Source organism: Balaenoptera musculus, chromosome 13, assembly GCF_009873245.2.
Source record: "Balaenoptera musculus isolate JJ_BM4_2016_0621 chromosome 13, mBalMus1.pri.v3, whole genome shotgun sequence".
Classification (NCBI taxonomy): Eukaryota; Metazoa; Chordata; class Mammalia; order Artiodactyla; family Balaenopteridae; genus Balaenoptera; species Balaenoptera musculus.
Window position 1 is genome coordinate 8,347,527 of NC_045797.1, and position 15,248 is coordinate 8,362,774.

Sequence of the window (15,248 nt, forward strand, 5' to 3'; positions counted from 1 at the left end):
TAAATGATGGCTTAGATCTAATCATCAACTATGGCCTTTGATATTTTCTTGTTTGCTTTATTATGTTTTTCCACTGGCAAGTCTCAGAGCCTCTTTACAATCATAAATCAGCTCACTACCATCTCCGTTAGAAAGATAAGAGACGCAAGAAGAGGTCTGGCGCCCACTGACCAGGACAGCACAGCAGAACAGTGGAGACCAAAGGCATGTCTCCAACCTTGCTCTCTCCCTCCCAGGGGTACAGGAACTTCACATGTGTCAGACTCAGGCTTTCCTTCCCACAAAACGTGACAATCTGCGCCCCAGTGGACAGTGCTGTGCTGTGGATACGGAGGTCTCTGGGCAAAAGGCCACTGCAGGCTGAGCCACACAGATGCTCCGGCCCAGCACAGAACTCACTTTCTGCTCTGAGAAGTGGGTTACCCAGCAAGGAGTGAGTTTCACATATTCTTCTAACCCTATATGCTACAATGCCTGCTGTCTCCGGAAGGAACCAACCTTTAGGAGATAAGATAATTAGATTAATAACCCCTCTCAAAGGTCCCCATATATCCAGACACCCCTGTCTTCTCAAAGTGCATCAATGCCTTTGCACCCGAAGGGCCTGTGTTCCCACTCTTGGGTTAATTCACCCAGCAACTAACTTACTGGACATGTTCGTCCTTGGACCAGTAGAGACACGTGGCATTTCTTCATAGAAGCACATCCAAATCCATCATCTAAAAACAGAAAATTATAAACTTAACAAGCTAGTCAAACATGAAGTTCTCAAGAATGCTTATTATAATGTACTGATATATGTTATAATTTTAATGCCTAGAAATGTGGGGAAGCCAAGAGCTACTACATGTTCCTTTGAGCTTCACACCCCAATCTAACCTTTTGGCTCAAAAACGAAGGTTTTGCACAAAGCCCCAAAGAACGAGAAACAGAAAGTGCCCATTCCTATCCCCCCTGGGGTGATCCAGGGGAAGGGGGGACAGCCCTAAAGGGCCTGCTGGGCAGCTGGGATGTGGTTCAGGGAAAGGAGGAGATAAGGAGCCTGAGGCCCAGGCTTCCTGCTCACAAATGTCAGGCCCTGGGAGAACCTGGGTGCCTCTGAGGCTCTGCTTTTTGGTGTCTAAGATGAAGGTGGTTGCACCCACCTCACGGAGCTGCAGTGAGAAGCAAATGTGCAAGAACGGGAGCGGGCTCTGCAAACCCCACCTAGCTCCCAGCCCACCGCCGCTGCCTGGCCCCCGCGCGCCTTCCCGCGGATCGGAACACCCAGGCTCCGACTCGGCCCAGCACTGCTGGGGGCTGCAGGACAGACCGCAGGGCCCAGAGCGAGAGCATCTGAAACTTCCAGAGTCCGTGGTGGAGACGACAGGAGGATCAGTGCGCGCAGCCCTCGGACAAACCTGACATCCCTGCAGGCTGTGCTCCTCCCCCTCCCACTGGGGCCGCAGGGACCTTGGGCCTGGGCACCTCAGCAGAGAGGGCAGTAGCCTGGCTGGGGGGGCCCCGAAAAAGTCACCAAGGGGAAGACTCACCAGTTTGCTGACACCAAAAGGCATACGAGTCAAAAATATGCAATGACAGTGGAACAGACTGGGAATGTACTTGCAGTACTAATATCTGTATCTTACAATAATGTTTACACAACTTGACAAAAAAACAACTCACTAAAAATGCAAGTGGCAAAAGGTATGAATTCATAAAAGAGGGATACATGTAGAAAATACTTTGGAAAAGTGACCAAACTCAATCATAATGAGGAAAGCAATGTTAAATACACCTTTAGTTACCTAAAGTAGGCGTCTAAAAGAGGTTTGTTTGTTCTTCTAATGAGAATGTGCTTTGCTGGCAGACCTAGGGGAAACTCTATAGGGCTCTCCTACACTGTTGATAACATTTTAGAGAGGTTCGAGCATTTCAGAAACCAATTTGACATTATTTATCAAAATCCGTAAACAATAACAAAAGTCTGGCCAGTGGTCCAGAGATGCTAATTGTAGCACTCCTTGTAATGACAAACACTGGAACCAATCTAAATGCCCAGCTACAGATAAGTGCATTCTGGAACATCTATAAGAAACACTACCATATGGCTGTTAAAATGATCATAATAAAGGCAACACACATAAGAAGTCCTTCAACCTCATTAGTCATCAGGACAATGCTAACTGTAACCATGAGATACCTCTGCGTACCTACTAGAATAGCTAAAATGAAAAAGACAGGCAGTACCAAGTGCTAGCAAAGATGCGGACAGAATAAATGGGGCCCTGATACACTGCTAGTGGAGTGTAAGATGGTGTAGCAATGCTGGAAAACTGGCAGTACCTCCCCACACTGAACGTGACCCGGTATGTAACTCAGAGTGCAACTGCTAACAGAAACACACACTTAGGGTCACCAAAAAAAAAGCTGCAAGGAACACTTAAAGCTGGGAATTCCCTGGCAGAATTCCAGTGGTTAGGACTTGGTACTTTCACTGCCAGGGCCCGGGTTCAATCTCTGGTTGGGGAACTAAGATCCTGCAAGCCGCACGGTGCGACCAAATAAAAAAATAAATCTAAAAAAAAAAAAAAAAAAACCCAACACTTAAAGCAGTAACATTTATAATATTCAAAAACTAGAAACAATCCAAGTGTCCATCAACAGTAGCATGGACAAAACAACACAGATGACTCTTAGGAACAATGTCAAGGGGGAAACCCAGACCCACGAGAGCATGTTCTAGGCAATTCCATCTCTGTGAAGTTCAGGCACTGGCCAAACGAGTCTGTGGTGTCAGAAGTCAGGACGGTGGTGTCTCTGAGGGGCAGGACTGACTGGGGAGGGTGTGAGGAGGCTTGTGGGCTCTGGTGTGTGCTGTCTCCTCATGTGGGTGCTGGTTCCATGAGTGACTTTACTGTGGGAAATTCACTGCGTTGTGTATGAATGATCTTTACACCCAGTAAAAAGGCTGATTCCTTTAATGACTATAATAAAGACAGCATAGCATGAAAAAGTGCATATGTCAGTTCTGCATCTTGTGTGTTTTTAATGAAATGTTCTACCTGTTCTCTGGTTAAAGCCGTTTAAAAAGACGGGACAGAGCCAGCAGGAGACCACACCAAGATGATGGCCACGTTTGGGGGGCGTGACCACGGGGAAACGTTGTCTTTCTCAGCTTACTGCCATCCTCCCGCGTCACTGAAAGTTGCCGCCACGCTGGCCAGAGGTAGAGGCGGCACCCGGAGCACGACCTTTCCCTGTGTGTCCCCGGCATCCCCTCGCCCCGCCTGGCTGCCCTGCTCAGCTTGTTAGTGAGCTGCCGTCACCCCCCTTCACTCGGGACAGTGGAGACATGCCACCTAACAGAGGACAACATCTGTACCCCGGCATCCCGCCAGCCCAAGGGAGGCTCCCCACCCTCCTGCCCTTGCAGCGTCCCCACCGGTCCGTCCCTTCCCCTGGAGGGTGGTTGGTACCGTGAGACTCTGGGGACAGAAATGCTTGAAGGGGAACATCTACAGGCTAATTTTACACGTAACAGAATTCACAGATCAGAGAAGCTTTTAGTTCACAAGGACCTTAGAAGCCACCTCGTGGTTATTTGGGGGCATCTAATTAGGATCTGCGATTTAAGTCATCAGGACCCAGAACACGAAGCTGATCTGCACAGCTGAACTAGACTTCCCTTTATTAGTCTCATTAATTGAAGGTAATTCACCAAGGATTCTGATATTCCCAAGGTCCCTGGTTTTCCTCCTAGCCCCATTTGAAGACCAGAGCTCATTAGCAAGAAAAATGACTTAAAGAGGACAGAGAGGGTGTGGGAGTTGTTTAGGAGACTGGAATTTTTTTCTTCGGGGCAGGAGAGAAGCAGTAACTCATGAAACTAACTGCCTCGGCTCCTGACTCTGTGAGAGACGTGTGACCCCTCTTCCATCAAATCAGCAGCAAAGCCGATGACGTCCCTTCCGCCCAGTGGGGGCAGGGAGATGTGGCCGAGGGAGCATCAGCAAGTCCACGGAGAGGACGCTGTGACTCACACGGCTTTGTGGGGTTCCTGAGGGTCACCAATGACTGTCGGAAGTTTCTAGAGGAACCGGTCTTGGGAAGGCCTGCCCTCCTCCTCCACAGAACAAGGTGCCTCAGGCCTGGCAGGGGTCTGGAGGCCCCTCTGGCTCAGTAACCTCTGCTGAGCAGGAGTCCAGGGGGGAGGCCAGCTCCACTGGTATCTGTCAGAACACTGGGGTCTTCTCAAAATCATCTTAAAAGGAGTTGCATGATGAGCACGGAAATCCAGGCAGGGTGACTTCCTCAAGGTCAAGTGGAGGTAAAGGATGAACTACTGGCATCAACCCAAAGCCAGAAGCCCCCGTACCACTGGCTCTCTCCCTGCCATCCCAGCCCTCCCCACCCTATCACTGTCACTGCTGTGGGCAGCAAACGGGCCAAGGGCAACCCTTCCCAGTGCTCTGCTCTCCAAGAGGGAAGGTCAGACGAAAGATGAGTCAGAGCAGCCCTTGAGGAGGAGGCTAGTTCACGAGTCAGAAAGAGGAAGCGCTTTCTCTCAAACCCCCCAATCCAGGATGGCCACGGTCACTGATGGATGAGGTGTCACACTGATCACTGGCACCGAAAATCACTGGTTATAACCCAAGAGAGACAGCTGCCCCTTCCTGCAGGAAGCCTCCCCTGCAGCCAACAGCCCTTCTGCAATGGAGCAGGACCCGGTGGGGCCCTGCTGGGTACAAGTCCTCTCTGTGTCCCCTGTTTCTTGTTTGTAGGAAATAGGCTTCATTCAGCCTCCTTGACCTTCCCGGAACTCCAAAGGGCAGATTCAAACAGCTGCTCATCCGGGAAGGGAGGGGGTGCAGAGACGAGGGAGGAGTAGTCAAGAAACAACAGTGCAGCCTTGGGGCAGGGTCCTGGCTCCCCCTCAAGGAATATACATAACAAAACATCTCTGAGTTCTTCTGCAGGAACTAAGACCCCACCCAGGTGGAGGATGGTAACTTCTGGCTGAGCACCAGATTCCTGGAGCACTGCCCTGTCACCTCACCACCAGCCAATCAGAAGAAAGTCTGCACAAGGTGGAAGATAAAGATGACTCTGAGCCCCTCCCCAAATGATTCTTCTTTAAAAACTTTCATGGTCGAGCAGAATCTTTGGAGTTGGTTTCTGGACACAAGTCCCCCATCTCCCCAGGTTGCCAGCCTCCTGAACAAAGCAGCCTTTCCGTTCCTGCCAGCACTTGGCTCTCGAGTATTGGCTTTTGGGCATCAAGCAGCCAAACCTGAGTTTGCTAACATTTCCTCGCAGAGGCTTGCTAACGCACCAGGCGGTCTACACCTCAGGACGATGCACTTCCTGTGTGGCAGCAGGAGAGCCAGCCACGCACCTGTGTCTCGTGGACGCCAGACCTAAAGTCCTTGCTTCCTCCATCTCCTCCTGGGCACCGAGCTCAAGCCTAAACATAGAAGAGGGATCTAACAAGCACCTACTGGGTAAGAAACCATCAAGGTCCGAGGCAGACCACACCTGCCACCAGGCTCACTGACGGACTGGTCCCTCCAGCGGCGTGTGACCACTGCAGAAGGATGTACACCAGCTTAGATGCAGACAGTGAAGTGGTTGTGGGATCCCCTCTTCCCTGGACTCCCAGCTATGTGCAGGGGCCTGGTGGGCAATTCCACGGCCCCAGGGTAAGGTGGGGTCACTCAGTGGAAGGAAACTAGGTCCCCAGACTGTGGGGCAGGCAGAGCCCCCGCCCCACCACTTCCCCACACACGACCTAGGCTGAGCTTAACCTGACTAAGAAATAAACCTGTGCTGTGGGAGACTGGGGGGGGGGGGGTAGGTGGTTGTTATAGCAGCTAATGTTAGTTAGCTTGACTAAAGTCTGGCACTTTCCAGGCACTCAATAAACGGTTACGATGAAAATAAAAATTACAGGGGCTTCCCTGGTGGTGCAGTGGTTAGGAATCTGCCTGTGAGTGCAGGGGACACGGGTTCAAGCCCTGGTCCGGGAAGATCCCACATGCCGTGGAGCAACTAACCCAGTGCGCGACAACTACTGAGCCTGCACTCTAGAGCCCGCGAGCCACAACTACTGAGTCCACGTGCCACAACTACTGAAGCCTGTGCCTAGAGCCCGTGCTCCGCAACAAGAGAAGCCACCGCAATGAGAAGCCCGCGCACCGCAACGAATAGTGGCCCCCGCTCGCTGCAACTAGAGAAAGCCGGCGCGCAGCAACGAAGACCCAACGCAGTCAAAAATAAATAAATAAATATTTTAAAAAATAATAAATAAATAAAATAAAAATTACAACCACAAGTTAAAACTTACTGCATGATGTGGTGGCGCAGTGGTTGAGAGTCTGCCTGACAATGCAGGGGACATGGGTTCGAGCCCTGGTCTGGGAAGATCCCACATACCGCAGAGCAACTAAGCCCGTGCACCACAATTACTGAGCCTGCGCGTCTGGAGCCTGTGCTCCGCACCAAGAGGGGCCGTGATGGTGAGGGGGCCATGATGGTGAGAGGCCCGCACACCGCGATGAAGAGTGGCCCCCACTCGCTGCAACTAGAGAAAGCCCTCGCGCAGAAACGAAGACCCAACACAACCAAAAAATAAATAAATAAACTTATTAAAAAAAAAACAAAAAAACTTACTGCACGAGGCTTGGGAAAGAATGATGTTTTGTGCTCTGGATGAGGTAGCCCAGTTCATGAGAAAAACACCCACAGGTGGCAGGAAGAGTTCCAGGAAATAAGAGGAGCACAGAGAAGTAAAAAATCCACTTTAGCAGGTCGTCAACCAGACAAATCTGTCATTCCCTCTCTAGCTCCAGGTCAGGCTCGGGACACCCTGATTTCTCTCCTGCCCCTCTCCCACCCCGATATCCCCTGGTGAGGACTGGACCTCACCACTCCAGACACACCCTATGGTGGAGGCTGGCCTTAATATTAGTTGAGAAAGCAAGTTCTTTGAGGTGGCCTCAGAGCTGTTAATCCAACCAAGAGAGAAAAAGGGACCCATCACTACCACTGCCACCAAAATCAACCTCTGGTCCCACGGGTTCCCTGGAGTCCGCTGGGAATTGAGGCCACCCAGGGCTCCCTGGTCTACACCCAAGAGGAAACTTGATACGCTGGGGACTTCAGGGCCACCAATTCCTTAAAGCCCAGCAAATAAGAGAATGACAACAGCGTGGGTGCAAACTCCATGGCGTGGGTGCAAACTCCATGGCGTGGGTACAAACCTGGGGGCGGGCACACAGTGGCTGGGGGGCAGCTGCCAATGACAAAAATTGAATGGGCAGAGTCATGGCAGCTGGGGTACGAGGGATGGGCAAGGCCAACACAGAGGAACAGGAGCAGTGTCTCTGCAACGGCCAAGGGCAAGGGTGAGCAGCGAACCGGAGGCTGCGCTCCAGGGAGAAGGCAGTGCTGGCCAGAGTGCAGGCTCAGAGCGCCCAACGTCCAACAGCTCGCGGGCATCCGCCCAGGTCAGTCACCAGCAAAGGAAGAGCCGGCATATGGGCAAGGACCAGGAAGGCCCGGACTGTGAATGTTCCAGAACAACAGCCAATGGCAGCAGAAAATTCCTCTGACTTATATTTGGAACCGATGAATGTGTGCTTCTACAGGAAGACTCAGAAATGTAAATGCTGTCAATCAAGTTCCGATGCAAGGAAAGCGACAGAATGGCTGTGGTCGGAGAAGCCTGCTGCCTGCCGGGGTGAGGGGAACACACACCTTTCCTGAAACAAATCACGTGCAGGCTGCCGAGGAGGGTTACAGAAGAGACGTTACACTACGGAAACCTCCGTCACCTGATGTAAAGCAGAGTCGGGCTGTGGGGTGGGGAGGAGCCACCAAAAGCAGAGCACAGGGTGGGTTCCAAGAGGCGGGGCAGGAGGAGGGGCCCTGGGGGTCAGGGCTCCTTTATTCTAATTTGCTCACCTTGGGGACTTCTCCGCCCACTGGATGCTCCACCCCCTGTGCCTCTCCCCACCCTAAAATGCTTAAGAGGGGAAGCTGGGACGAAGTGAGAGAGTGGCATGGACATATATACACTACCAAGTGTAAAATAGATAGCTAGTGGGAAGCAGTCACATAGCACAGGGAGATCAGCTCGGGGCTTTGTGACCACCTAGAGGGGTGGGATAGGGAGGGTGGGAGGGAGACGCAAGAGGGAGGAGATATGGGGATATATGTAGACGTATAGCTGATTCACCTTGTTATACAGCAGAAACTAACACAACACTGTAAAGCAATTATACTCCAATAAAGATGTTAAAAAAAAAATGCATAAGAATAGTGGAAGCGGGCTTCCCTGGTGGCGCAGTGGTTGAGAATCTGCCTGCCAATGCAGGGACACGGGTTGGAGCCCTGGTCTGGGAAGATCCCACGTGCCGCGGAGCAACTGGGCCCATGAGCCACAACTACTGAGCATGTGCGTCTGGAGCCCATGCTCCGCAACAAGAGAGGCTGCGATAGTGAGAGGCCCGCGCACCGCGATGAAGAGTGGCCCCCGCTCACCACAACTAGAGAAAGCCCTCGCACAGTTTCTGAAGACCCAACACAGACAAAAATAAATAAATAAATTAATTAATTAATTTTAAAAAAAAAATAGTGGAAGCAAGCAGGTCTTCCTTTTCTTCTGTTTAAAAAAGCCAACTGCCTAGGAAAGATCTTAATTTTTTAAACAAAGTCAAATATGCCTCTTCACCACAAAAAGCCAGGAATGCTGGCTGCGGCAAAGGCCAGAGGCCCCAGGAACAGAGACTAGGGCGGAGGGCACCTGGGAGGGCTCTGAGGGGGCACACAGGCAGGCCTTGAGCTTGGCCCCAGGCCCGTGCTCTGGCCCCCGCCCCGTGCTCTGGCCCCAAGCCCACCAGGCCCCAGACACTCTGGTCCACAGCGCTCTCGACACCTGCCCTTCTGGGACCTGGATGCTTGGGTCAACCAGCAGAGGCCCAGAGCTGGTCCATGAGTCCAAGCACCTGCTCAGTTAATGTCACTTCAGACCCCTCCTCCTGCACGAGTGACAGAGCTACTGAGCTTCTCCCAGCCTCAGTTTCACAATCTGTAAAACAGGAATAACAGCACTACCACCAAGGGATGCCCTGAGGAGCAAGCACGTACACAGAGAAACACACGACAGCCCACACAGGGCCCGGCACCAAAGGCCTCCGTGTGACACGCGGAGTTTCTCTCCTGGGCTTTCCTAACCTCCCACGTGTTGGGTCCACACTACATTCTTCCTGGGGCATCTGCGAGCCGGGAAGGCCTTCCCTCCAGCTCAGCCTCTTCACATGTACAACTCCACTGCCTCCCTGGGTTCTCCAACCACAACTCCTCCCCCAGGTCCATGGCACTTTGCTGTGATTCAGTTTATAGTCATCACATTTTCTAATAATATCCCTAAAATTTAGGCTTACAGGCTGCTGTTGGGAAGGAATGGGTGAACGGAGGACCCTTCCCGGAGGCGGTGGGGCTTGGCGAGGGAGCCCGGGCACTGGCGTCAGCCACTGGGAGCCATGTCACCTCCACAGGGCGCCTTCCCTGTGCTGAGGTTTCCTCACCTGTAAGATGAGGACACGACCGCTGGTGGGAGGAATCCACGGTGCCCCAGTCAGAGGGGAGCGTGGAAGGAGACCCTGCCCCCACCCCAGGGCTGTGCCTCGGGCTGGACATCCTTGGAATTCTCTTCTCCAGAGGGTGGCCCCGGGCTCCGCTGCACTGGAGAAAGCCTGTGGGGAGGCCACTTCCTCCTTCCCCTAGGACCCAGCTCTCCTACTTCCTGCTCTAGCCCCTGTGCAGGGAGGGCCTGGGGCCTTGGCTGGGACTCCAAGAACGAGGCCTAACATGTGAGCGAGCTGCAGAACATCAGTTCAGTGTTGCTGGCATTTAACTGCCAGAAAATGATGTGTCTTAGAAAGGCAAGCACAGGATAATAGGAAATGTGCTGCAGTTGGTGTACAGTCTCACCTGCAGACACAGACAAGCCGACCCAGGGCTGCACTGGGCCTGCGCTCAGCAAGGGACAATCAATCTGTCACCTCGTGCGTCCTCCTATTCCCCCAAGTCCCGCTCGCTGACAGTGACACTGAACAGGTAGCGTGGCAATGAGTTCACCCGATTTAATTAACTAACCTGCCTCATTAGTCTAATGAATGCGGCAGCTGACAGAATTTAGTGCCTTAACCCAGATTCATTGCACATCTCTGGACTCCAGTGGGAAGAGTCAGGCACTGGGTGGGCCGTGGATATTCCTCTAAAGCAGGGGTCCCCCACCCCCCAACCCGTACTGGTCCGCAGCCTGTTAGGAACCGGACGCACAGCAGGAGGTGAGGAGCTGGCGCGAGCGAAGCTTCATCGGCCGCTTCCCATCACTCGCGTTACTGCTGGACCATCTTCCCCCTGCTCCCCACCCCCCACACCTGGGTCTGTGGAAAAACTGCCTTCCACGAAACTGGTCCCTGGTGCCAAGAAGGTTGCGGACCGCCGCTCTAAATGACAGCGGCGGGGGGGGGGGGGGGGGGAGGGGGGGGGCGGGTTGGACAACAGGCAGGGCGGTGCCCTGAGCAGGACAAGCCCAGACCGTTCCAGCCGCAGCCCCGATCCCCCGGCCCCTCAGTTCTCCCACCTCGGTCGATGGCGGCTCCATCCTTGCACTGGCTCCAGCCAAGAAACAAGATCAGTGCAAGCGCCTGGACTCCTCTTCCTCTCACACCCACACCCAATCCATCAGCGACTCGTGCCAGTGGTATCCTCCCCAGAGATCCGGACTTCAACCCGGCTTCTGACCGTCCCCCTGCAGTCCCCTGTCTGTCCCCACGCAGCACTGGCGAGCCTGTGACCCTTCCCGCCCCGGCCTCCTCGCTCTTGAGACCTCCCCGGCCGGCTGCCCTCTGTGAGGCTGCCCTTCTTTGGACGCCAGGGCAGCTCTCTCGCTTCCCGTGTGTCCTTCCTGAAAACCAGCTCCTCCAGGGGGTCTTGGGGACAGCCCGGTCTAGAACTGCAGCTCAGCCCCTGTGACTCGCCTGCAAACCACGAACCTTCAGGGGAATTTCAGCAGGAACTAGTCTGAAACTAAGGTGCCCTGAATAAACTGCTTCAAAGTGCTTGTGTGAGCACTGCGGGTCTGGGTGCTCACTCCTGGGAGAGGAGACACGTGTTACTGGTAAGCACGCGGCACCAGCAGCATCTGTGGTCCCTCTGCCACGACAAGCCTCCCTCCCCGCGCACCCACCCTCCAGCTGCTTTCCACAGGTGCCTCCCCTCTCTGGCTTCTACGCCTCCTGCGCTTTCTTCTCTATCAACTGACCATCTCACGTCTCTCGTGGACCAGGTCTCAGGGACACAGAGATGAACAAGACTTGCTCAGGAAATGCATCACAAGAAACGTAGCGGAAACATGAATGGTGGGCCCTCTGAGGGCCATTCTGGTGCTAGTGAAACCTCTTCTGAGACCTTCCCCTGTGCTGTTCCCCCCGGTTCCAGCAAGGGCGCCCCGGGTGCCGGAACCAGGGATTCTGAAGGCTCTTTCTTGGGATGAATCGACTCAGTGTCTTTTATGTCACTCCTCTCACTCCCACGCACCGGGCTTCATCTGTCATCTGATCATCGCATAAGCTCCCCAGGACACCATGAACAAAGATGACGCAGACCCTGAGCGCCACAGTCCGTTGTGAGAGCCGCCCGTCAGTGCTGGGGACAATGCACTCTTCTCTATCCCAGAAGGTCCACGGCTGTGACAAGCCTCACGTCGTGCTCCTCTGTCAACTTGGCCACTCGAAGCCCTCACATAATTAACTGAAAGTTCGTCTGCGTGTTGGCCTCTCAGCAATTCCACAGAAACTTCCACACAGGTGTGCAAAGGACAGAGGAAACCATCCAGTATTTACCGATTCCCACTGTCAATGAAGACATGCAGTTCCCAGGGGACCGAGAGCCGAAGGGGACAGGACAAGGGCTTCCCCGTGACCTGTGGGTCAGCTTACGTCCGGGTGGGGCTCCATGAAGGCCCCACCAGCCAATGAAGGAAGGTGTCATCACAGATGCAGAGGTCCCACCCCCAGGCACTCACTCAAAGCTGGAAGAGAACTCTGGATGCCCAGGGCTGGGGGGCGCTCTAAGCCCCAGCGCTGGGCTGCGTGTGCCCCGTTCACTGCCTAAGACTCTCTCTCTTCTCTATTTCCACGCAAATCCAAGGCTGTAGGGCCTGGCCTGGTGCCTGTTTCTACCTCCCCCTACCCGGAGCTGGCCACCTGGAGGCTGGGCCCTGAGCTCCTCCAGCCACCAGGGCGGAAGCCGCCCCAGACTCTGTTTCTGCCCTCCTCCCTTTTGGGAGAGGTCTGTCCTTTCAGCGAAGGGAATGGCCAATGCGGGCGTGGCCACAGCTGCTCAAGGCTCCTTAGGGTCACAGTGCCGAAAGGGGGCGCCCTCCCAGGGCGGGGGCCCACACCCCAGCTGCAGCAACGCCCTCTACTCTGCTGACCCTGCTGCCCCTGCCCCCCCAGTCCTCGGGGGTTCAGCGACGGGGCTGTCACGGTGGGGGCGGGTTCTGGGCACTCCTATCGTGGCCAAAAAACCATACTTGACAGACAGGACCTGGTGCTGCCGGTTGGAGAGTCCGATTCAGGTGAGTTTAAACAGAAAAGCCCGTCTTCACAAAGGTTCTGAGCCGACTTACAAAACCTGGGCAGGAAAATGGCTGAGCTGACTTGTGCACCCCGCGCCTGACCCTTCTCGGCTCCCTGTGCTCGTCCACGTCATCCCCCCACTCTGCCGAGGACCCTGTGCACATAGTAGGGCCGAGAGCCCCACTTCAAACTCTCCAGCCGGAGCCGCTGAAGAGGCTGAACGCAGGGATCCTCCCCGAGTCTCCAGCCCAGCTCTCTTCCGGGGAAGGTGACCCAAGGGCCTCGCTTGGGCCAGGTCCCCCCCCCGCCCCGGCCGGAGGGGGCACACTGTAGCATGGGTGCCACCCTGACACCTAAGTTTGGTGGGGAGAGTTCCCACAAAGAGGGGAGAGGGGGAGGCTGGACAGAATCATCTCAAGTCACAGGTTTTAGCAGCTGAATGGAGAGACCCTATAGCAAGTCCTTCTTAAACTTTGGAAAGTCAAAGAGCTCCCAGCGTTTGTTGTTTTCTATATTATTTAAAATGGATAACGTAAACATAAATTACGTATAAACTCTTTTCTTGGAGCTCTTAAACTACTAAAACTAAAAGAGATGTACAAAATAACAACAAACAGAAGCCCGACACAAATGCACTCAAGTTTACCTTAATTTAACATGACAGACGGGGCTGCAGTACAGAAACTATTGCACAGACATGACCTGGAGTGACTCGAAGCTCTCTCGGGCCACACCTTCCACTCCCCCCCTTGCCTGGCCTGAGGCCAGGAATGCCTGCAAGGGCCACTGAGCTCTACCCCGCAGCTAGCTGGTCAAAATAACAGCAGCCAGCGGCCACCGCTCCCCAGAAAGGGGGCTGCCGAACAGGGCAGAGGGGTGGGGACGCAGCGACACTCCTGGGACTGAGTGGGGACCTAGGGATCCCGGACGGCAGGGCCACCCCAAGCCGCGGCAACATGTTGTTTTGCTCTTTTACATGAAATCAAGAGGCAGCCATATGTCTTTCCCACCTGGACTTTGTATCTGCTGCCGATTCACGTAAAGGATCAAGTTTCTTGTAACGTTTCCAACACGCATGAAAAGGTCAAGAGAGGAGGAGACCACGAACCACCAGTCCGGGGCGCCTCCACCCACACCCCGGCCGCTCACCTGCCTCACCTGGTCCCCATGGAAAGAAAACCTTCTCAGGTAGAAAACGCCCGTCCAGGTGACCTCGCTCGCTGCTTGGTGGCGTCTGACAGACAGGACTCAGGCTCACGGGGCTAAAGAGGCTTCTCTAAGGTCGTGAGCCGCGGAGGGAAGTCAGGACCGGAAGAAGGGTCTCACTAGTCCAGTCTCTTTCCCAAACGCAACACAGAGCGCTGGGCACAGTAATTCAAGCTACAAACAAATGCTCATATCAATAAAAGGCACAATCTTGTCCACTCGTAGAGGTCCTTGATTTTTAAGCACTTTCACAAATACCATTTTAATCTTATAATGTTTATTGGAATATTACTTTCTTCCCTCTGTCCCTTTTCAGGACCTCCTGGAAGAACATATTTCAGATTCAAGACACACTAAATAATATTTCCCTCTCCATCACCAGCCACAAGCTTTACAAGTGCCCGCTCTGGTTCCTCAGTCCTGAGCCTGTGTCCGGCTTTCACAGTCAGCACCACAGACACGAGAGAGGAAACAGATCTTCCTAGAGAAGGCAAAAGAGAACCTTAGGATGAGAACAGCTTCTTTTTTGCATCATTTCATGTTTGCTTCCTTTTTCCTAAGCTGAGATTAAGCTCCTTGACAAAAATAACCTATTTTTGTCAAAATATTTCAAAATAAGTTTTTAAAAAACACAAAAATTTGTGAACAGGATAAACAGACAAAACCTAGCCAACAATACCAACTGATACTGAAGTAAGAAAACATATATATAATGTTCTGCATTTCTGATGGTGGAGATGTGGCTTATAGAATATTGTACAGACGCGTTATATTTCAATGGGAAAGTAGGATGGGAAATACACTGACCCCTAAACCAGCAAGTCGTCACTCAAGACCTCCTTCTGGTGCCGACACGTTAACACAACTAGCAGGGGTTCCTCTGCTCTTTGCATGACTACTGTGGCTCTCTCATCATGTCCTTCTCTGTACGGTTCACAATAGCTTTGATTCATTCACTGTGGAATATCCTGGCTTAGTATGTGAAGAACGTGTCAAGGAGCCTAGGGAGACAGCCGGCACGCCGTCCCCAGCTCACGCTGGTGGCGCACACGCCACGATGCAAGGCTAACACACGCGTGCTCCCCCTCCTTCCAAAAGGCCCACGTCCTCCTCCAGGCCTGTCCAGGGCCGCGCTGCAGGGAGAGTGAACCAGCTCCCCACTCGGGCAGCGGCTGGACACGGAAAAGGAGTGGGCCCGACGCGGGGACACACAGGCCTTGGCCAGGGTTAGCCCGCCCAGGAGACACTACAGTCCCAAAGACCTGCCGGTATTTTTCGCAAACCTGATGGCAAAGTGCACTCCTGGCAGGGAAGCTGGGCGTCCACACCAGCCCCCAGAGGGGTGAGTCAGACCTGGCCCGATGCAGCTCCACGCGCTGGTCAGCGAGCAGCCATGACGCCGGGCTTTGG

At 53.6% G+C, this 15,248-nt stretch overlaps 1 protein-coding gene across 9 annotated transcripts in view; it reads right to left on the reverse strand.

Moving 5' to 3' along the window:
* INPP4A (inositol polyphosphate-4-phosphatase type I A) overlaps positions 1–15,248 on the reverse strand; it is a 126,953-nt gene that overhangs the window by 56,288 nt on the left and 55,417 nt on the right. For all 9 annotated transcript variants that reach the window (XM_036873041.1, XM_036873037.1, XM_036873040.1 and 6 more), the window contains one exon: positions 649–719. The gene's annotated coding sequence lies outside the window, so the exon portion shown is untranslated. The remainder of the gene's footprint in view (positions 1–648; positions 720–15,248) is intronic.